Source organism: Astyanax mexicanus, chromosome 3 (assembly GCF_023375975.1).
Source record: "Astyanax mexicanus isolate ESR-SI-001 chromosome 3, AstMex3_surface, whole genome shotgun sequence".
In the NCBI taxonomy this organism is placed as follows: Eukaryota; Metazoa; Chordata; class Actinopteri; order Characiformes; family Acestrorhamphidae; genus Astyanax; species Astyanax mexicanus.
Genome location: NC_064410.1, coordinates 12,847,765 through 12,872,846, shown reverse-complemented (window position 1 = coordinate 12,872,846; position 25,082 = coordinate 12,847,765). Strand labels below are relative to the sequence as shown.

The following is a 25,082-nucleotide window of genomic DNA, read 5'->3' as shown; positions in this document are numbered from 1 at the left end:
TATTAACATATTCCACACAGCTCATACACACACACACACACACACACACACATCTAGCTTAGATCTTCTCCCTGCTCTCTTTCTGGGTTAAAAGTAAAGACCTCCCTCTCTCCCACCACTTTGGGTGGAGGATGGAAGTAAACACAGGCATCAGTAATCTGAAGTTACAGAATTAGCAGTTAGCATTCTCCTCCAAGTGTGTTGAGCTCTTTGTGTGTTTGGAGGTGGAGTTTGGCTACTGATCAAATTAATTATTTGTCTGTTTTCCACAGGTTAAAAAATAGTAAAAAACAGCAGAAAGATTTATTAGAAATACAAAAAAATAAACAACGTGTTTTTAGCACTCAGGCCTTCATCAGAGTTAAAAGACAAAGGTTAATAACATCCTAGTTTTTAAAACACAAATGATTACAAAACAACCAATGAGAACACTACAAGTACTATAGTTACATAACCTATTACTATTTTTGATCACTGTATTTATTGCAAGGCACCTTGTCGTGCAGTGAAATTGCACAAGATCCATCCACTTCTGTTTTCCACAGGTTTTCATCCCGTTTGTCAAAATTTTCACTATTTTGACTATTTAGATAGATAGATAGATAGATAGATAGATAGATAGATAGATAGATAGATAGATAGATAGATAGATAGATAGATACTTTATTGATCCCCTAGAGGAAATTCTAGAAAATAAATAACATAGCCTCATTGTTTTTTAATTGCTAGTACAAGACTACAAATGAAAAATATTAACTGAACACTCACCATTAGTTTGTATTTTAATATTTACTGGACATTTTCTTGCAGCTGCTGCTGGTTGGTTAATGAGACGTTTGTAGTGCTTTTACAGACATTATGAAGCAGCATGCTATTGGCTTTGCCCACCCTACTGTCAATGTCAAAATCTGGTTTCTACATTTAATTATTATTATGATTATGATTTATGATAGTTAGATTTTACTTTATCCTGTTGCTCCTTTGAATCTGAAACATTGTAAACTGAAAGCTCAGTCCTGGTTAAATGCAGCCAATCAGGAAATTAGACATGACTATAGAAAAACAGAAAGGAAATTGAAGAAACATGGATCACAAGAATTTTAATGTTCTTAAAATGGTCTTGTTGTTTAGCTAATCAGGGAGCTGTTAAATGTGCAAGGAAATCTATTTTTGAAGTATCATTGCTGATAATCGCAAGAAACCTAATGTGCTGTTTAGTTCAGATAACATCCTACTTAAAACCACTGTCTAAATTGGCCTAAGAATTTTTTAAATTATTTTATTCACAATAAAATGATTAAACGTCCATCAGAGATCAGATGGTTTCTCTGGGTCCATTCTCCTTATTTCCTTCAACATGATCAGCGATGGTCAGAGAACTAGGCGTGGCTTTCTTGTCAAAATCAGCTTGATACTTTCTGTTATCCAGAACAAAATTAAAATCTCTCTAGTGTTCAGTATAGTCATATTGTTGTAACTCCTCTGCTTAAGATTAAAATGAAGATGCTACCTTGCTTGGTAACTACGGGTCAATTTCTAAATGGCCATTCTTAGTTATATTTATTAGAAAATATTGTACATCGCCAGCTGTTGGCATTTGCAAGTATTAATGGTATCTCTGAAATGATTAAATCTAGTTTAAGACTTTGCTCAGCACTGAATTAGCTCTTCTTCAAGCAAGGAATGACCAATTAAAATGGTGAGTTTCTTTGATTTTACCAAACTGAAAACCTCTGGAATATAATCAAGAGGAAGATGGATGATCACAAGTCATCAAATTAGAGTGGCATAAAGTTATCCAAAAGCAGTGTGTAAGACTGGTGGAGGAGAACATGCCAAGATGCAGGAAGACTGTGATTAAAAACCAGAGTTATTCCTCCAAATATTGACTTGTTTTCTTTGCATTCTTTTGCTGAAAGCTCTGCATCTTTTTTGTTGTTTAGCCATTTTTCATTTTCTGCAAATAAATGCTCTAAATGACATGATATGTTTATTTGGAATTTGGGAGAAATGTTGTCTGTAGTTTATAAAATAAAACAACAATGTTAATTTTACTCAAACATAAACCTATAAATAGCAAAATCAGAAAAACTGATTCAGAAACTGAACTTCTCTTAATTTTTGTCCAGAGCTGTATATGCATTGTACTAAAATACATTAATTTTCAATGGGCTTAAATGCTACTGAAACAGGGAGCCTAGTGCATCCCAAACATATCAACATTTTAACGTTTTAATATAATATTGTAGTCATAATGGCTTTTAGAAAAATGTGTTTTGGGGGGGGGGGCACTATTTACCCTTTCATTACTTTTCTTTTTATACTTTAAGTAGTTTTGAAACCAGTACTTTTACATTTTCACTTAAGTAAAAGGTTTAAGTTGATCCTTCAACTTCTACAGAAGTATTTTATACCCTAATATGTACACTTCTACCTAAGTAATTAATGTGAATACTTTCAACCCTGTTCTTGTGTGAGACTTTTTTTAATCATAAATGTATTTTGTAAGTGCTGTTCTAGTCACAGATTTAGACAAATAGCCACACATTTACCTCAGTCATGCCGTGCTTTTTTAAGTCCAAGTACTAGTTTTCTCACATACACAGTTTTTGTTTACTTTGTTGACTGCCTAAATTAATAAAACAACAAGAAATAAGACAGAATAAATAAAATAAAAATAAGAAAATGAGAAATGGCTGAATTAATAAAAAGATGCAGAGCTTTCAGACATCAAATAATGCAAAGAAAACAAGTAAAAATATCACAGTTATAATAGAGTAGATATAAAAATGAAAAAGTAAAAATTAGAAAATAAGATATTCAATAACATAGAAAAACATGATATATAGAGAGATAATAACTAAAAAATAAGAATAGAAATATGTAGCACACTAAATAGAAATAATAGCTATAGCTAGGAGCATAAACTGTCTATTCTAGTCTATGATAGCTACCTTAGCAGAGTTTGTTTAGTCATGAAATGAACCTAAGCAGTGTATTCTAATCATACTGCCACAGCAGTACTACTCTAATGACGTGTAGCATGCTAATGTGAAATGTACAGAGACACAGTCAGTTGTTCGATAAACAAACAAATAGTTGCTAAAGCTAAGTTAGCTAAGTTAGCATCTCTTTTGAAATACATACTGTATATACATTATTTTGCAACTCCAGCTATTAGAACTGTCCTATTGACTTATTATGGCTGTATTGTATTATATTATAATTATGTAATATGCCAGATATAAAAAATATTATAACTGTTATTATATATATCATGACCATTATAAATAATCATGACTGTATTGTATTATGTTAAAATGTCTATACCTTGTAGGTATAATGCTTGTAATGATAATACTAATGTGATATAATTTTAATGTGGTATAATAAGTATCATGTCTAGATGTTCATTAATCAGAAGATGGTCAGACAGTGAACAGCAGCTGGAGTGTAAAACAGTGTTCTTGATCTGACACACACACACACACACACACACACACACACACATACACAAACACACACATATACAAACACATAGCGCCAGTTTGCTTTCAGATACACTCAGTATCATGCTGGCATGCCTGTGTGTGTGTGTGTGTGTGTGTGTGTGTTGTACTGAGGTAGGTGTGTTTGTGTAGTGAGAGATGTACTAAACAAATTGAACCTGTCACCTGCCATATGATACTGTCTCAACTGTTTATCACACACACACACACACATACACACACACACACATACATATACACACACTCTCTCACTCTTTCTCTCTCTCTCTTTCTCTCTTCTGTTACAAAAGAAATGTTTAGTCAAAGGTTAGTATGCACTATATTTATATATAAATGAAATTATATCTAATTATATCTAAGTAATTACATGCTCTGTTATTAATGAATTTGGTACCACTTTAAATAAAGGGTTTATAAAAGGTTTACAATTTGTTTATTAATGTTTGCTAATTAGGTCATAAATGCCTTAAAATACATTACATTACATTACATTACATTACATTTGGCAGATGCTTTTGTCCAAAGCGACTTACAATAATGGAGTACAAAAGTAATAGGAATTAGATAACCCATTTTTAGATAGGGCTTAAGGAGGTCAAAGGGAAATAAAGGGATAGAGAAGTGAAGGAGGGGAAGAAGGAAATGAGGTTAGAAGTAGTTAGTTTGTTAGAGGTGTTAGGAGAGTAAGTGCTCTTTGAAGAGCTCTGTCTTCAGGAGTTTATTAAAGATAGTGAGAGATTTTCCTGATCTGGTAGTGGAAGGTAGTTTGTTCCACCATTGGGGAACTCTGTATGAGAATAGTCTGGATTGCTTTGTGTGAGTGTTTGGCAAAGTGAGCAACCTTTGTCGGTGAGAGAGAGAGAGAGTCGATGCTTATAGAGAGGTTGTGTTGAAAAGATGGTTTTGCTGGTATGACCAGAAGTTCAGTCTTTGAGAGATTTAATTGAAGGTGATGCTCCTTCATCCAAGAGGATATGTCAGAGAGACACGATGATATCCGTGCAGAGATTGAGTTATCTTCAGGTGAGAATGACAGGTATAGCTGGGTGTCATCAGCAAAGCAATGGTAGGAAAAGCCATGTGAGTGGATAACCTGACCAAGAGAGGCAGTGTATATTGAGAAGAGAAGGGGACCCAGTACCGAACCCTGGGGAACCCCAGTGGATAGGGAGTGGGCTGAGGACAGCTGTCCTTGCCACGACACCTTGAACGAGCGCCCAGTGAGGTACGATCTAAACCATGACAGCACATTGTTTGAGATCCCCATGTTTGAAAGTATAGTTAGGAGGAAGTCGTGGTTGACCGTGTCGAAGGCGGCCGAGAGGTCCAGCAGAATGAGCACTGAGGACTGGCCTGCAGCTCTGGCAGTTTTCAACGCTTCAGTCACAGACAACAGAACCGTCTCGGTAGAGTGTCCTTTTTTGAATCCAGATTGGTTCTGGTCCAGGAGGTCATTCTGGGAGAGGAAGCCAGAGACCTGATTTAAAACTGCTCTCTCGAGTGTTTTAGAGAGAAAGGGTAGTAGTGAGACCGGTCTGTAGTTATCAACCTGGGCAGGGTTGAGAGAAGGCTTTTTAAGCAGTGGTGTCACATGTGCTTGTTTGAAAGCAGTTGGGAAAACACCAGAAGTTAAAGAGGCATTGATGGTGTGAGTGATAGCCGATAATCAATAATCAGTTATAACACATACATAGAAAGGGCAACAATGACCTGTTGTTTGCCAAATAGTGAACCCACAGCCATCTATATTGTTGCGCTTTCTACATTTGTGTTATATCTGATTATTAATGATTTTTAAGGCATTTATGACCTAATTAGCAAACATTAATAAACAAATTGTAAACCTTTTATAAACCCTTAATAAAGGTAGTCTTATTTTAAAGTAGTACCATGAATTTAAATAAACTTAATTTATACTTAATTTTATATTAAATATTTTAAACTGTACATATAAAATGAGTTTTAGCAGAGCCATAAAAAGTGTCATGCCTACTGATTGTTCCACCATTCAGAGATCAGCCACCCCTTTAAAAAAATCACATACTTCTTAAATATACTGAATTATTTTAGTTTCAGCATTGGGTTATTTATCACAGCTGGTCTGTTCCTCACTTTTATGTCTCTCTCAAAGAGTTACTGAGACAAACAGGCCTGTCTATATTCAGTTCACTGCCACCATCTTCTTTCGGAGTATGCCAGTGAGGAATCCCATCATTAAAGGTGCAGAGTGGTGCCATTATAGAGCTGATTCACACCATTTTGATTACCTCTATCACATTACAGTGACTGAAACTTTTAATTATGTGCTGGGTCAAAGCGCATCAAGGAACGTGTTATTTTTTGGTGTGTAAACGCATTATTCAACAGCCCCAATATCTATCTAGCTAGATAGTAAGTTCACCAGTGAGTTCATAGCCTCGCCCACTTCAGCTCAGGACCGCCTACAGAATTAGGAGCTATAGTTAAGGAGGAGCTAGCTATTCTGTTTACAGTTCTGTTTACAGACCTAGTTAATGTTAGCTATCTTATGTAAGTAACTATATGTTGTAAATTAAATTGTATCTCCGGTTGGTTCCACGTTTTACTGAGACCTTTAATAAACACTAGGGAAGCACGGTTTGACAAGGCAGCACAACTCGGCAGAACACCGGTCAAGGCGAGCACCATTTGAGTTTGATTGTATGATATAGAGCAGACTCTGGGACTTCAATGTGGTGAAACCACCCAAGCATCAAATCACCAAGTCTGAGGTAAGAGTTTAGCAGCATTATGTTATTTGTACTCGCACCGTGGTATTGATAACATTTTTCGGCCGCAGGACCGCTCGAGTCTGACCTTGAAGTTTAAGGGTACTTTCAGTACTTTATCTTTATAACTAAGGCTGTATCTCTAAAAACTTTTTTTTCCTTTGAGTTTTAGAGCTGTAAAATTGAGTGTGGGCTGAAGGCAGGTGAGTGTTCTCTGCTGCAGCGCTGTCAGCCAATCAGAGGTGATATATTTGCATGTATGAATATTCATGAGCAAGAGCAAAACCTGTATTCCTTCAGAGACCAGTAATTCAGTGATCTAAAGCAGGGCTAAGTAGAAACACCTGATAACTATTTTTTCCACACAAAACAGCTCACATGGCATTCATTCATACTAGAGACCACAAGATATTTTAAAATGAATTTATAAACAATGGAATGAGACCTTTAAAGCTATAACTGAGATAGACACAATGCTATTATGACTATGGTTGTGTTGTTATGCCATTATTACCTTGGGTTGTGCTATTATTGTGACTGTTATGTCATTACTAATATGATACTAAGGCTCGCTAATTCAATTATTATTCAGTGTGTTAATCATTACATTAAGTCATTTTGCCTTGCTATTACGATACTGTAAGCAAAGTGATATATTTTTTTATATTTTCACATTTTTAAATACAATCAAAAAACTGTCATAGTATAAAAAAACACCTCTGCATAAAAGGTTTTGTTTTGTCTCATCAGAAGAGTGGAACAAAACCACTATTTAATGGACTAATCCAATTAAACACAACACTGTCTGCCTTTAATCTGTACAGCTAAACCACTTATTAATCAATTAAACTCAATTAAAAGTGCTGTTGAGAATCGACAGTTTTATAAATCATAATTTCCCAGAACTTTTATATATACTATACTATTATATATTTTCTATTATTTCTGATTAATCCAATATATAACAATTGTATTATGAGTTAATTATTATTATTATCATAATGATGGCACTGCCATTATTATATACCATAGTGTTATTATTACTGTGTGCTATTACAATGTTATTACCACCCTAATATGTTATAAATCCTGTTATCATCTGCAAAAATGTTGATATACGACTGTTATGTTCTTACTTTGTGTAAAAATGATATTGTAACAATTGTATCATGTCATTATTACTATAACCAGGCTATATAGCTATAGCTGGATACAGTTTGTCGAACGCGCACACACACACACACACACACACACACACAAACAGACAAACACACAGTGAGAGAAGCCTCCAGACCAAAACCACAGTCAAACTCTTTTTATTTGTTTGTCTAAAGGTCAGTGTCTCCACTGCTGGGCTGGCCCAGATAGCTGTGTGTGTGTGTGTGTGTGTGTGTGTGTGTGTGTGTGTGTGTGTGTGTGTGTGTGTGTGTGTGTGTGTGTGTGTGTGTGTGTTTTTACACTGAGCTTTCCGGCGGTTGTCACAAAAGAACTCCGCAGTTTGCAAAGCGAATGACCTACATTCCACTCTAACTGCACACACACACACACACACACACACGCCAGCACCTATCTGGGAGTTGTTAATGAATGGGGGGTAATCTCAAGCTCAACACATACACACTCACACACACACACACACCCTGGCGAGACAGGTAGGCATTCTCAGCTCTAATGGGGAGTGCTGCTATTTTCAGCTCACTTCTTCTCTCAGTGTTTCTGTCTCTACACACACACACACGTGCACACACACACACACACACACACACAGAGGCATATCCAGGTCCTGCTGGAATGAAAGACTTTTAGATCATTTCTGTTGAGGGATTACACAGAAGCAGGTGGATTTGGTACTGTGTGTGTGTGTGTGTGTGTGTGTGTGCATGCGTGCACTTGCACGTGTGTGTGTGTGTGTGTGTGTGTGTGAGTGTGTGTGTGTTTAAACGTAAACGTGCTAATCTCCTCACGCTGAGAGTCAAATCTGCTCCACTTTTAAATGTAGCAAAAAAAACTACAACACACACTGCTGATGTCACAATATGCTTTATGTGACATCATCATCCCGCTGATACACAGAGAAACAGCCAATCAGAGTGGAGCTTCAGTGAGACAGTGGGGGGTTATGTAAGAGTTCAATCGCTCATACAGCTTCAGCGTGTTGTGATGTGTGTGTGTGTGTGTGTGTGTCTGTATGAGACCAGGTTAGCGTGTGGAATAAAGGGATGGACAGGTGGAGTGATGGAAGGACAGAATAATGTAATAATAGGGTAAAAAATATGAAATAATGAAAAGATGAAAAAGACAAGTAATATTAAATTACACTGACATGCCATAAGTCATGGGATATGTAAATGAATTATAAAGGGTTACCTCAAGCAATGGCTTGGTAAAGCATGTATATAAGCTATGAGGTGTTATCTTGTGAGTGAGTTTAAACACTGGGCAGCATGCTCATGGTAAGACATGGTAAGACGTGAATTATTTGAGTTGGTGTGAGGTCTGATAAGTGACAGGTGTTAGGTGGATGATACACTGCATTATTAAAAGTTGTGCGTTTGGGTATTTAACATTCCTTTATCCACAGTGTCACATATGTACTAGAAATACGCAATAGTGGTGAGTGGTGGCAACCCTGGCAGAAACTACAACCACATTCAATACAGGAGATCCCAAACACATATTTCACCCTATGCCTTTACTTTACTTTTAATGAAGGACGTAGCAAAAGTCACTGGAATCAATACTGTCTCCTGTCCCATGAAATGTGGCATGTGAGTGAATTATAATTATTATACCAATATCATATCATATTAATTGATATTGATATGTATTATATCAATAAAACCAAGCAAAGCCTGAGATTGTTTTTAACCCTAGAATGCTAACACCGGGTGATTTTTACCCAACACTTTTTTTTCCATGTAATTTTCTTTCTGTTGCTCTTGTCTGAGCTTCATGGGATTTTGGGTAGCTTCAGGCTGATGATCATTGACGTCATTAATGTTATGGTTGATACTCTCCTACCATCTATGATTTTTTTCAAGAGGCATGCGTTCAGATGATTTTCATCCACCGTTAGTGAACGAGAGTAAGATATTTTATGGGAGAAATCAGGGGCGCAACTACATACTTTTTGGGGTGTATGCAAACGTAATATCTGCACCCCTGGGGGGAGAGATGCATTTTAAAATCGTCAGTGGGGAATGGGGGGAATGGGTATGCGTTGTAAAATTGACAGCCTTTGGGGGGGGGGAGCTTGAAGGGTGTGTGGGTTGGAGGCAGATGCGTTTTAAATTCGTCGGCCGGGGCGGGGGGGGGGGGGGTGGGGGACATTGTTAGGACATTACGTGTTTTATAAGGTCATACATGGTACCTTTTTTATTTTATGTGATGTTGTATGTTGTAAAATTAAAGAAAGGTTCCAACACTTGTCATACAGTGTATACCCAACATTAGTGATGGTGTTACTAATTTTAATGTTATAGTGTTTTAGGCTTAACTGCTAATATAATATAAAAATACAAGAACCGAATTGGCAAAAGTGTATCACTGTGTGTGTGTGTGTGTGTGTGTGTGTGTGTACAGTGTGTACAGTTAGACTGGAGTTCAAGGCTTTTTCTACAGTGTGAGATCTAAGAGTGCTGCAGGGTTTAAAAGCAATCATTCACAATCCCAGTACACTGCCTCCATCTGCTGTCTGATCATGGTGGTGCACTCTGTCTGTGAGTTACAAAGGGTCATTTTGGTTTAGTTTTAATCTTAGGGCCCTATCGTACATGGCGTGTTGCTGTATTGGTGGTGGAAAACACAGGAGCTCCACTGACTGAAATGAACCTAGACAACAGTTAATAATCAGAGTTAATTTCTATAGATGCCCCAGCGCACTGCATACACCCTCGCTCATTACACACACATGTTACGCCCAAAACACAGCCATGATTAATTAAGAGAATTAGTTCATGCCTTTATGCTGCTGAACACACCAAGGTTATAATAGTTGTCAATTTTTCATTATACTTTAATTTTATTTCAATTTCACTTTTTCTCCTCCAATTCAGTTAGTTTTAATTAGTATATAGTGAGTTTGCTAGTTTTTATTATTTTATATATTTTTTAAGTGGTTAGTTTTAATTGGATACCACTTTAAATAAGACTACCTTTATAAAGGGTTTATAAATGGTTTACAATCAGTTTATTAATGGTTACTAATTAGGTTGCAAATGCCTTAAAAAATCATTAATAATCAGTTATAACCCATATGTAGCCACAGCCACAGCCATCTATATTGTTGCCCTTTCTACGTATGTGTTATAACTGATTATGAAAGATTTTTAAGGCATTTGCAACCTAATTAGTAACCATTAATAAACTAATTGTAAACCATTTATAAACCCTTTATAAAGGTAGTCTGATTTTAAAGTGGTACCATTAATTCTAGCATTAGTTTTAGGTTTTTATACTTTGGATTATTTATGCGGAACAGGATCTAAAAAGGTAATAAAACACAACAAAAGAAACCCTTAAAAATATATAAAGTTACTGTCAAACAACCAACCGTCCAAAAAAACTCCAACGTCTACAAGCTAGCAGCCTTAAGTGCAAAATATATGTAATACTGCTGCTTAAAATAGCCAATAGAACACACAAACATGAAACACACATCACATCAGAGAGATCAATCTAAAAAAACACATAAACAAACTTACAAGCCCAATAAACTCTACAGGTTTCACTCATTTTCACCAACATTATCAATAAAGCAGGAAATAGACTGCTCAGCACCAGATACAGATACAGCTTTTTATAATATCAGTGCAGAACTAACTATACTGTACCTCAAATATATAATATCAGAGAGTGAACACAGCTGTAATACACTTCTTTTAGAGTGTGTGTGAGTGAATGTGTGTGTGTGAGTAAAAGAGAGAGAGATTTATCAGTTCTTCAGTTCTTATGCTGCTTCTCAAATAGACTTATCGCTGTGTTTTAGTTAGTTTTATAAACTCTCAATTCAGTTCCAGTTAGTTAAATTTTTTTTCTTATAATTAACTTTTTCATTAGTTTCTGTTAGCATTTTTTTTCACTTTCGGTTATTTCGTTACACACCTCATTTCCAGACCACCACGCCTATCAGTGAAGATTTATTTCTAAACTCTGATGGTATTATAAGGTGTGGGCACAGTACGTGAAAATAGACTGTAAGATAGCAAAGAGCATCAGGACATACCTTGCGCAGGATGTACGATAAGGTCTGCTCTGTAAATAGCATTGTTTATTCATATCTTACATTTTAAAAATTACCATTTTTTACAAATTATAATCATGTATAAGTGCATGAGTGGACTTCAGTGTAGCATTCAGCCAATAATCAATCTCAGCAGCAGAGAAAGCTATAACTTTCCCTTACATCCTGCAGCTCTAAGACCAGGGATTCATAGTTATATTTAAATTACATGTATATGCATAAGAGAAGGCAGCTTTGAGGAAAATCTATACAGTGATGCTGAGTTAGAGCTGTGTAATTGATGGATTTGGTTCTATGTTTTGTGTGATATTGGCCATTGAGAGCACAGGAAATCACTAAGGTCATGCCCATCCCTCAACCTGTCAATCTAATAGGAGGGAGTCATCGGTAAACTGTTTGTGCAGCACGTTTGGTAACAATAGTGGAGAAACAGGAGAGCCTGAGAGCTTTGATACATATAATGAAGAAAATACAAAAGTAAAGGGGTTTATTTGAAGATGAGCAGATGCATTTATTAAAACTCTGGACTTTGATTAAACGTGACATTTGGTGTGAACCACATTATCTCTACACCATCAAGTACAACACACTTCTACTCAAGGCATGAATTACGAGGAGGGAGGTTAAGGAGGTCCGATACATCACCCATACACTCCTTCACTGACTGATCACTTGACAACACAGACCACAAGCACCTGTGTATTGATTTCACCTGTTCCCCTCACTATATGTTAACCTTAACCAAGTATTAGATTAGGTTCCATTCATCTATACAAAGCATTTACCTTATCTGTGTTTAATTGAACCTATTTTTTAATCTACTTTGCATTTCTGATAATGCCTTTCCTTGTTATCAGGATTGTCTCTGCTCATTGTATTTGTTTTCTGTTTTTTACCTTGCCTGTTTTTGACTATGAATTTGTATTCACCTCATTCAATAAAGCTATTTTATTGTATCCTTGTCTCATCCCTGCATGACCTTATGCAAGTTTCTCGACTCGACTACCCTTATAAACACTTCAAGCACAAAAAAAATCATCCATCTGTTTCCTGTAAATCAGTTGAAAGTTGGAGTTTGGTGTAATGCTTCTATGAGCATTTTGGACGGTTCCCTTTAGGCTTCAGGCAAAGGAAAGTCACACATGATGTGGCCCAGTAATAACTTATTTGGATAAAAGTGACTTAATCTGAAGCGACTGAAACAGATAAGATGTGGAAGTGATTTTGTGTAAAGAAATAAACAATTATGAGTTTCTTTGATTTTATTATTATGAGTTTTCTTTGAAACCTCTGGAATATAATCAAGAGGAAGATGAATGATCAAAAACCATCAAACCAAACTGAACTGCTTAAATTTTTACACCAGGAGTAAAGGCATACATTTATCCAAAAGCAGTGTGTAAGACTGGTGGAGGAGAACATGCCAAGATGCATGAAAACTGTGATTAAAAACAGGGTTATTCCACCGAATATTGATTTCTGAACTTTATGAATATGAACTTGTTTTCTTTTCATTATTTGAGGTCTGAAAGCTCTGCTTCTTTTTTGTTATTTCTGTTATTTCTCATTTTCTGCAAATAAATGCTCTAAATTACAATACTTTTATTTGGAATTTGTGAGAAAGGTGCAAGGGAAAATGAAAACAATAAATTAAAAGCTTTGTGGTGGCTGTAGTAGTGAATAATTATTTGCCGATATACAGTGGCTTGTAAAAGTATTCATAACCCTTGAACTTTTTCATTTTGTCATCTTACAACCACAAACTTAAATGTATTTTATTGAGATTTTAAGTGATAGACAAACACAAAATAACACATAATTGTGCTATTATACAAAAAGTATACATGGTTTTTAACATTTTAATCAGATACAAATCTGATAAGTATACCATGCAACATTATGCAGCCCCTCTATATCAATACTTCATAGAGCCACATTTTGCTGTAATTACAACTGCAAATATTTTGGGCTATGCCTCTACCAGCTTTGTGCATCTGGAGACTGAGATTTTTTTGCTCATTCTTCTTTACAAAACGGCTCAAACTCAGCCAGGTTGAATAGAGACATATTTTATGTCTCTTCACAGAAGCTCAGTGGTATTAAGGTCAGGACTTGACTGGGTCATGTCCATGTGACAAAAGTGGAACTTTTTAGAAGATGTGTGTCCCATTACATCTGGAGTAAAACTAACATATAAATTTAGAAAAAGTACATCATACTGAATGTAAAACATGGTGGTGGTAGTGTGATGGTCTGAGGTTGCTTTGCTGCTTCAGGGTTTGTATAACTTGCTGTAATAGACGAGACCAGGAATTCTGCTGTTTACCAGACAATCCTGAGGGAGAATGTCTGGCCATCAGTTCTTGACCTCAAGCCTAGGAGCTACTTGGGTTCTGCAGCAGGACAATGACTCAAAACACACAAACAAGTCCACCTCTGAATGGCTTAGTAAAATTAAATAAGGGTTTTGAAATGGCCTAGTTAAAGTCTGATTGGGAGGCTGTACATGATCCTAAACAAGACATTCATGCTCGAAAACCCTCCAGTGTGGCTGTATTGGAGCGTTGCACAATTCTGTAAAGAGTGCAGTTGTTGCCACAAAGGGTGGCACAACTAAGTTATTAGGTTTAGGGGACAAATACTTTTTCAGAAATACTTTTGGTTTGGATAGTGTTTTTCCTTTAATAAATAAAATTATAATGAAAAAGTGCTTTTTATATTTTTATATAATATAAAAGGCTTCTTCTGCATTACCCTCCCATAGAGCCTCTCCTTATGCAAATTTCACTGAATAGTGCACTTCAAATATATCACTGTGTTCGTCTGCTATATGATATATTTACCTGAAAGTGCTGATCTGAACAACCACAGAGTTGTCATGAAAATGATCAAGGGTGCCCAAACCTTTTTATGCCACTGTATATAAAAAGAGATTGGGCATCCTTTCTTGAAATAAATAATTCTACATACATCTCACCAACACTTTTTGGGATACAGGCAAGTAATCCATCTAAAAAAAAAAGAGCTTAGAAATCTTAGATACGATCTAAATTTCTATTCCAAAGTGTTACGCCCTCGCTATGTTTTCCTGTGTTTTCCCCGTTTCCTAGTGTGTTTCTCTTGTACTTTTCCATTACGTGTGTGTAATTTGTAGCTCCGCCCCTCGTTACCTGTCTCCCCGGGTGTTCATTGTTTCATGTTTAGTATAAATAGTACCTGTTAATCTACGTTTGCTGTCGGTCTTTGCACCTCCCCCCGTTGTCTGTCACGTCACGTCTTTGATTTATATTTACTCGCTCTTGTTTATTATTCGGTCACGTTATTTCTAGTTACGTTTATTTTTTATTTTGTTTCTTTGTTTCTTTGTTTACGTATTTATCCTCGTGTATATCCTCTGCCCTGTTTAGTTATATTCAGTCTAGCTTTGCTTTTGTTGTTCTTCCTGTTTGTTTGTTAGTTTATCTCTCGTTTGTTATTGTTACCCCTCGCTTGTTTTGGTTTGCTTCTCTGTTCTATGTTTACTTGTTTATTTACTTATTATAGTTTAATAAATCTGGTCTTACCCGCATTTACGTCCGCCTCCCGTCTGGTTCCCGCGTTACACAAAGATTAAGACATGAAAACATAGAAAACTCATAAATCTGGAAAATATCTAGCCAATCTCATAAAACGAAGAAAAGAAGTAAAAACATATATTACGATCATTAAAAACTCAGCTGGGAAAACAGTACAGATAACACCCATCAATATTAAAAAAAAAAAAAGTGTACTCATCAGACCATGAACTAAATTCTGATTTACTAATAACTTCCTGGATCAAATTATCTCAAGAAGAATTTCACAAAGCCCTAAAACACATGCCAAAAAAATAAAGCACCAGGACCCGACGGATTCCCTGCAGAGTTCTAGAAACACTTGTGGCACTTTTCATCCCTATTTCATCCCAAATGTTAGAATCATAGAAATGAAAAAAAAAAACATCAAAAATTAAACAAAAAGCAAAAATAACACCCAATGTCCCGCATAATGTTGTGTGTATTGCAATATTTTGAGAAGACTAAACATAGCTACTATCTAAAGTTTGTTGAACAATTTTTGTTTACTAAATAATTCTGCATGTTTTGCTGTATAGCTTTAATATAGTCTTCAAAAAAATACACTTACACTTACAATGTAAAAAAACATAAAAAGAAAGAAAAGAACGAGAAAAGGGGTGTCAAATTTAGTTAATTTATGTGAAATATTGTTAACAGCTGTGTGTGTAAATGGAAGTGTAAATGATTCAGGATATGTAATTTGACTCCAGTGCAGAGACTGCAGACTGTGTAAAACTGAAAGTATTTCTTGTCAGGTCACATTACTCAGAACAACACCCCAGAACAACACACTCTTTAAAGTCATGAAGACACATGAGCATTAACGCCACACAAACCAACGCTTCATACAATAGGAACTGTGAGCTAGAAAGTCATTTCTAGAGGTAAGTGCTGTTTATGAATATTATGAATATATTATGAAGTATTATGAACTTACATATTACAAAGTTTTTATAAGCAAACCAAACCAGGAAGAACAACTTGCTTTTGTATATGTCCAACAGCATCTGAGCCCCCGCCATTGTGAATGTATATTTAACTATGTGTTTAGCCATTTTACAGTGCTTAGAAAGCAAATTACTATGTTATATTGTTATCTGTTGGCTTTTTCTTGTTCTTCATCTTCTTCTTCTTCTTCTTCTTCTTATTATTATTATTATTATTATTATAATTATTAATGGTATTATTCCATTTATATATATATATATATATATATATATATATATATATATATATATATATATATATATATATATATTTTTTTTTTTTTTTTTTTTTTTTTTTTTTTTTTTTTTAATTTCCAGATTATTTGATAAAATTATAATTGTAATTATAATACAATTATAATGGGACACTATTATCTCATTATGAAATTTAAAGCACCTTTAACTGGGCTGAGCCAATTCTTTCTATGTAATGGTCGAAGAATAGGCACTCCTTCCAGATAATTAAGTATTTCTCCCAAAAAAAATATTGCAATTACACATTTATTTTGTGTGTATTGGAACAACACAAAAAAGAAAGAAAAAAAAGGCTAATTCAATATACTTTCACTTAAAACTTCAAAACTGGGCCGGACAAAATTATTAGCATTTTTTCAAAATTGTGGGTGAATAACTTTGTTTCAAGTATAACTTTGTTTCAAGATGCTTGTTTAAACGTACCTGTGGCGAGTAACAGGTGTAAGCAATATCAATATCACACCTGAAATCAAATAAAAAGGAGGGAAATTGACTAAACCTTGGCACTGTGTGTCCGTGTGTGCCACACTAAGCATGAAGAACAGATAGAGGAAAAGAGACCTGTCTAAAACACAAAAATGTGAAAAAAATATCAAAAATCTCAAGTCCATCTCCAGAAATCTTGATATTCCTATGTCCATGGTGAACATCATCGTCAGGAAGTTTACAACCCATGGAAATGTAGCCAATCTCCCTGGACATGGACGGAAGAGAAAATTTGGGCAGAAGAGACCAAGATAGGCCTTTTTTTAAAGCACATTATTCTAATGTTTGCCAAAAACAGAGGCCTATGGAAATAAAATATGGTGGAGATTCAAAGATGTTTTAGGATTGTTTTGCTGCCTCTGACACTGGGTGCCTTGACTGTTTGCAAGACAGCAGCAAATCTGAAGATTACCGAAGGATTTTGGGTTGCAATGTAGGGCCCAGTGTCAAAAAGTTTGCTTTGAGTCCTGGGTCATGGATCTTCCGGCAGGACAATGACCCCAAACATAAGTTAAAAAGCACCCAGAAATGGAAAAAAGCGCTGGAGAGTTCTGAAGTGGCCAGCAATGAGTTTGGATCCAAATTTCATTGAACATCAGTAGAGAGATTCTAAAATGTTGGGAGAAGCACTCTTCAAATATGAGAGACTTGGAGCAGTTTACAAAATAAGAGTTGTCCAAAATTCCAGTTGAGAGGTGTAAGAAGCTTGATGATGGTTATAGGAAGTTCAGGGTGCCAATAATTCTTAATTATCAATAATTTTTTTTTAGGATGTTTCAATACACACAAAGAAAATCTAGCTAGCGACTGCCTAGTAACACCATAGCAACCACTTATAAAAAGTTTAGCAGCAACACAAAATATCATAGCAACATGGGATATTATGGCAACCACTTGGGATACTATGAACAACTGCTTAGCGACTGCTTTTTAACCATCTTATCAATCTCATAGAATATCACAGCAAACTTTGATGTGATAGCTGCTATCTAGCGACCCATTCGCAACAACCTTAACACAACTAAGACACTCAAGCACCCTCTGCCTCCCCCCTCTACATGTGCCTGCTTCTCACTATGTGTGGTTCTCTTGTCTTTCCCATGTTTAAGAGTGAGTAAAGCTGTCCATACTCTGCATGACTTTTAATACTAAAATACTTTTAACAGACTGAAGTCTGACACCTTCTCACATATAAAGACTTTTTACTCACTGAATAGTCACACTAAGATTTTACAAAGACTGGAGATCACTTACTGCAAGACTGCAACTAGATTCTTTCTGAGATTATTTCCCATCATGCTCCTGGTGGAGTTTACTTACAATACATATAACATATTACATATTACAAAAAATGTGTATATCAATACTGTGATTTATCAGACACTCCCAATCAACAGTTTATTTTTCTGCCACACTGTTAGTTCTTGATATTTGAGTCCACGCAAATAGTGACATGAACGATGTCAACAACCAATAGGAGAGCTATGGGAAGCTGCAAGACTATATTGCATATGACTGTCCGCGTACACAGGAAATTTGGCAGTGTTAAATCAACACTGTTAGTGTTAAATCAACACTAATACGTGTTGATTTAACACTAATAAGTGTTGATTTAACACTAACAGTGTTGATTTAACACTGCCAAATGTCCTGTGTAGAATGGCCCAGCTCAAAGTTCAGACCTAAATCCAATCGAAAACTTATGACAAGATCTAAAAAAATCTTTTCACAAACTCTTTCCATCTAATCTGACTGAGCTTGAGCTGGGGGCTGAATACACCACACTTTTCAGCTTTTTATTTGTAAAAAATATTTTAAATCATAAATTATTTTCTTTTTTTTACTTTACAATTGTATACCACTTTGTGCTGGTCTTTTACAATAAATTCCAGTGAAATATATTTATGTTTGTGTTTGTAATGTGACAAAATATTGAAAGGTTCAAGGGGTATGAATACTTTCGCAAGCCACTGTATGTTTTCATGTGCTTGTAAACATTTACCACAGTACAGAATTTGCTTCCTGCTAACTACACTCTAAAAAACAGAGGTACGATATGAGTACTTTTTTGTACTCGAAGGTACACTCTTTATAATTGTACTCTCAAAGGTACAATATTGGTCTTTACAGGGTCAGATTTGTTCCCTCTGAAGTACAAAGTCATTTCTAACAGCAATAAGTACAAATTTGTACCATTTAACCAGCCAAAGGGTACATTCAGTATTCTGTATCACTGTACTGATAAACAATATATATTTAAATTGCACATTTTTTATTTGAAAGCCAGACAATTTTGGATCATCAAGTTTTTGAGCTATATTTAGTTGATGATAATGTTTAGAATCTTTATAATCTTTACTGGCACAAAAACCATGGGTACAAAAAAGGACTTTCACTGAAAGGTACTTTTTTGTGCCTCAATATAAGGTACAGCCCCAGCGACAAGCTTTGTACTCTTTTAAGTACAAATCTGTACTTATATTTCTTAGAGTGTATGCAGGTTTCAGTGGTTTGGTTTTCAGATGTAAAAAAGCTCTAAACAGCGCTCCTCTTTTGCTCTGCCATCAGCAGTGCGCCGCAGTGAGTGTAGCAGCAAGGGGGGTTGTGGTTAGGGTGCTAATTGAGCATGAGTGAAGTGAGAGAAGAACAGTGTTGTATGACCAATCGGTTACTCTGTAAATGCCTGAAATTGTACTGAAGAGAAACTGAAATTTAAGAATCGATCTCATCACACAAGGTATTAATCAATACCCAATACCAACGTTAGTATTGATACTATCAATATTTAAATTTGATCTGCCCACCCCTAAATCCATTAAAGAAGACATGCACACAGTAAATTTGCCAGTGCTAAATCAACACTGTTAGTGTTGAATTTTACACTCTCAGGGCCCTATAAACCCTGCGCAAGGCACGTTGTAATGCTCTTTGCTTTTTTCACACCTTGGGCCTGGGTCTTTAAAATAGCATCAGTGTTTAGGAATGAATCTACACTGGTGGGCGTGGTGGTCTGGATTTGAGGTGTGTTTAGGTACATTTCTGGTGTTTTGCTTTTTTTGGTGGCAGAAAACACAGGAGAAAACACAGGAACACAGGAACAACAGTCAATCATCAGAGTCCAATCCTATAGGTGCACCCAGTGCATGTACAGCCCTGCTCATTACCAGAGGTGGAAAGTAATGAATTACATTTACTCACGTTACTGTAATTGAGTAGATTTCATGAATAATTTGTCATTTTTTAAGAGTTTTTAAAATAGGCAATTTTACTTTTACTCAAGTACATTTACTTCTCTACATTGGAAAACCAGTAATCTCCATTCATATGCAGCTACACAGGTTATATAATCTTCTATATTTAGTAAAATATCCAGCACAATAATTACTTTATTAAAAATTGTACAACCTAAGCAAATTCTTTGACAGAATTCTGCCTTCAGGGTTTTCTGAAAAACAGTGAAGGTTAATGGAGACAAAAGGTGTTTGTTAATTAATCAACTAACGTGTATAAATGCCTAAATTATTAGTATATTAAATTCACCAAAGCTGTATGAATTGTGTCTGTCAGCGCAATGTTTACAGGCGATTAAGGCAAATATAACTTAAATACCTTAGCTTATGATCATGGATTACATAAATCCATTTTAGACATTAAACAACGCTGAACTGAACTGGATACATATCAAACTGCCTAGTTTAGCTAACAAGTTAGTTAGTTAGCTAATCTAGCTAACAGAGCTGCTCTACGTTACGTGCTTAACCTGCGTCCACAAATAGAGTTTACCTTTCTGAAAGTCTTGGTGGTGAGAGAAATGCCCCATAATGTTCGCTGTGTTTATGTTCCGCTGATTTTATCACACATAGTTTGTGCTGAGTTTTGTTGTCCATGGCAGCACAGCTGAACTTTTCCTAGCAATGTTTATTACGATTAGCGGGAGAGACGCTGTGTGAATCAGCTGTGTAGCCTGGGGTCTGTGTGCGCGGCTTGGGGGAACCGGTGTTCTGTCGAGTTATGCTACCCATCGATATGTGCTTCTTTACAGCACTGCACATGCGCTGACCAACAGTTTTTTGTATGATTTCATGTTTTTAATTATAATTCCTTAAGTTTTTATTGGAAACATTAAACAATCTGCTTGAATGTTAAAAAAAACATGTAAATAGCAGTTAAAGCATAGAAAAAGTAAAAAAAATAATAATGAACTGTAAAAATATAAAATTTGGTTTATAGTCATAACTTTTTAACAGTAAAGAAAAAAATGGATCATAGAAACCTTTAACACTTGTTCTTGAAAATGTATTTATGGGGTGGTCTAAACAAATACTTCCTGAAAAGTCCAAATTATTATGTGGAATAATAGTTCATTAAAAACAATTTAATTTATGATTTGTTTTACTTTTTTCATCAAATAATTAAAACTATATAACTTTTACTCAAAGCATATTTTAAATTGAGTACTTTTTTACTTTTACTCAGGTAGATATTTAAAATGAGTCTTTTTACTTTCACTTGAGTAGAATTTTAGCAAAGTTATGGTAATTTTACTTAATTACAATTTTTCAATACTTTTTCCACCTCTGCTCATTACACACACACACGGACACACTGCAGAGCGCAAACCCGACTTTTAACTCAATAATAAACAGAACGTGAAGCGTGAACATGCAGGTCAGTTTCGCCGAGACACACATAGCACTGTGCTGTAAAGATACGAACGCGCCAAAGTCAGAGCTTACCTGCCTCTTAAAGGGACTGACGACTCTCACACTGATTGGTTTATTTTATGTTACGCCTCAAAACACACCCATGATTAATTAAAAGAATTAGCTCATTCTTTTTCGCTTTGCACCTTTATGATACCAAAGACACACCAACATGCCCTAAATCCAGCTGCACAATCTGCAATTGCCTTGTGTGCTATATATTGCTAAAATAGGGCCCTCAGTGTTAATTTAACATTAAAAGTGTTGACTTAACACTGGTGAATTTACTGTGTACATGGACTCGCAGGTGGATGAGAGGACTGGACTCTATTGTTTGACTCTTAGTACACACTGTGAGACAAGTGACTAACATTTCTTGCTTGTTACTTTTGTTACATTTTAGTTTTTGTTCATTCCTTTGTGTTTTTAGTTATTTTTAGGTTTGGTTTCATCGCCCAGACACTGTTTATTTACTTTGGGATATTTGCGGTTTATTGTTGCATTTTCCGTTTTTATCTTTTGTAAACCTTAGCAAACCACATGGGATACCTAATTCTCTTATACTACACAGAAAATTTGGCAGTGTTAAATCAACACTTATTAGTGTTAAATCAACACTTATTAGTGTTAAATCAACACTGTTAGTGTTGATTTAACACTAACAGTGTTGATTTAACACTCCCTGTGTAGCAGCTCTTTAACATGGCACCTTATGGCAAATAAATTATGGCCTAGTCTATAAGAAAAATGCTAACACCCTAAACCTGAGCTACAGCACAGTGACCAAGGTCATATAGCAGTTTACCTGGACAGATTCAACTCTTAAGTTGAGTCGACATGTTTAGTGTAATATCCAGAGGTTGCCTCTAACATTAGACCCATGAGTGCTGCTAGCATTGCTGCAGAGATTGAAGAAGTGGAAGATCAGTCTGTCAGTGCTCAAACCTACACCACAAACTACATCAACTCTGTCTGAATGGCTATCATTCAAGAGGGAAGGAAGTAAGCCTCTTTGGAAGCTAATGTATAGAAAAAGCTCACACACAGTTTACTGAAGACAAGCAGTCCAAGAGCATGGATAACTGGAACCTTATCCTGTGGTTTAAGAGACCAAGATAAACATGTTTGGCTCATATGTGACAGGACTGCTTCGGCTGCACAAACTGACAGGTCTTCAGAAGCCCTGGCTGAACGCAGAGGTGCGTTCTCTGCTGAAAGCCAGGGATGCTGCCTTCAGGCGACTTACATGAACTCAGGAGAGCTCACTGCAGGTGTTAAGACAGCGTACTCCCCTCACCCCTACCCCCAGCACCAGACTTGCATCTTCACCTAGAGAAGAGCCCCTCAGCGTGACACCAGCAGAAGTAAGGTCAATGCTGACAAGGATCAACCCCCAGAAAGCTGCTGTCCTGGACAACATCCCCAAATGCAAAACTACAAGGCTGAGCTGTATTCCAGAAGCTGTAAGGCTCCTAAACTCCAAATAGCCAAAACACTGCACTAACACTTTCAAGAACAATTACATATTTCTGAAACTTTATCCGCACTGAGACACTTTATGTTACTGCTATTCTTTAACATTCATCCATCTAAAAAATAGCTAAGCAATACCTTAGAAACCATTACTTCCACCTTTGTGTGTATCTATTGACCTGTTTATTGGTTTGTCTTTATTCTTCCTATTTCTTTACTTTTGCATTTTTTGCATTATTATTTTCTATGTACTTTGCTAGCACTGGTTTTCTTTCAGTTTAACTTAATGCTTATTCATAGTTTGATTGCACTGACATATTTTTGTCTGCCAAATTATGGCTCTAATTGAATTGTGTGTGTGTGTGTGTGTGTGTGTGTGTGTGTGTGTGTGTGTGTGTGTGTGTGTGTGTGTGTGTGTGTGTGTGTGTGTCACAGGTCAACAAGTCAACTTTCCTTCATTTCTTGTTACCACTGAACCAAGGAGCAGATGCTTAGACCATTAATACAAAAAAATACAGGGAATGTATTCTACAAAAAATAAACAGTACACTATACAAAACAATGTACAGACTACAAACCCTTAAGCACATGATATATATATTTAGAGTACAGTAGTACTCTACTACTGCATGTTACTGTATATTTAGTTTTAATTTGTGCAATCTGATGTTAAGTAACAGTCCTGTATAAATCAGAGGAGCAGGATGAACTCTTCCTTGCAGTGTGAGGAAAACAGTCCCACCTCCACAAAACACTCATGGTAAGAGCAATAATATCTCAAAATAGGACTATTTTGAGGAATAGAGTTAATTTTTTAAATTACATATTTATTTGAAAATACTAAGGCTGTCAGATTAACCTAAATTAACCTCAGAAATAAACACTAATTAATCGCCTTACTTAACTCTGCGCTACAGTTGAGGTCACCATGATGTGATGGAGGCCAACACAACAGCTCATAACTGAAGACCAGATTAATATACAGACCATGTCAAACTGTAGAACTTACTCTACTTAGCACAAGAAAATTAATTTAGTATAAAATAACCAGCACAGCTTCATCCATCTTTTATCAAACCCCAGAACCTACTAATCTAACCAACACAGCACCATCCATCTGTTATCAAACCCCAGAACCTACTAATCTAACCAGCACAGCACCATCAATCTGTTATCAAACCTCAGAACCTACTAATCTAACCAGCACAGCACCATCCATCTGTTATCAAACCCCAGAACCTACTAATCTAACCAGCACAGCACCATCAATCTGTTATCAAACCTCAGAACCTACTAATCTAACCAGCACAGCTTCATCCATCTGTTATCAAACACCAGAACCTACTAATCTAACCAGCACAGCACCATCCATCTGTTATCAAACCCCAGAACCTACTAATCTAACCAGCACAGCACCATCCATCTGTTATCAAACCCCAGAACCTACTAATCTAACCAGCACAGCACCATCCATCTGTTATCAAACCCCAGAACCTACTAATCTAACCACCACAGCTCCATCCATCTGTTATCAAATTCCAGAATCTACTAATCTAACCAGCACAGCACCATACATCTGTTATCAAACCCCAGAACCTACTAATCTAACCAGCACAGCACCATCAATCTGTTATCAAACCTCAGAACCTACTAATCTAACCAGCACAGCTTCATCCATCTGTTATCAAACCCCAGAACCTACTAATCTAACCAGCACAGCACCATCCATCTGTTATCAAACCCCAGAACCTACTAATCTAACCAGCACAGCACCATCCATCTGTTATCAAACCCCAGAACCTACTAATCTAACCACCACAGCATCATCCATCTGTTATCAAACCCCAAAACCTACTAATCTAACCAGCACAGCACCATCCATCTGTTATCAAACCCCAAAACCTACTAATCTAACCAGCACAGCTTCATCCATCTGTTATGAAACCCCGAAACCTACTAATCTAACCAGCACAACACCATCCATCTGTTATCAAACACCAGAACCTAATAATCTACCCAACACAGCTCCATCCATCTGTTATCAAACCCCAGAACCTACTAATCTACCCAACACAGCTCCATCCG

At 36.1% G+C, this 25,082-nt stretch overlaps 1 long non-coding RNA gene across 2 annotated transcripts; it reads right to left on the bottom strand.

Moving 5' to 3' along the window:
- Window positions 1-24,179: 24,179 nt before the first annotated feature.
- LOC125799424 (uncharacterized) lies at window positions 24,180-24,803 on the bottom strand. Of its 2 annotated transcripts, none has more exons than XR_007438324.1 (3): window positions 24,696-24,803; window positions 24,339-24,491; window positions 24,180-24,236 (listed from the first exon to the last, which is right to left on the bottom strand). It is a non-coding gene; the product is annotated as an uncharacterized LOC125799424 (long non-coding RNA). The 2 variants fall into 2 exon arrangements; XR_007438325.1 differs by lacking the exon at window positions 24,696-24,803 and adding an exon at window positions 24,594-24,653.
- Between the last annotated feature and the right edge of the window lie 279 nt (window positions 24,804-25,082).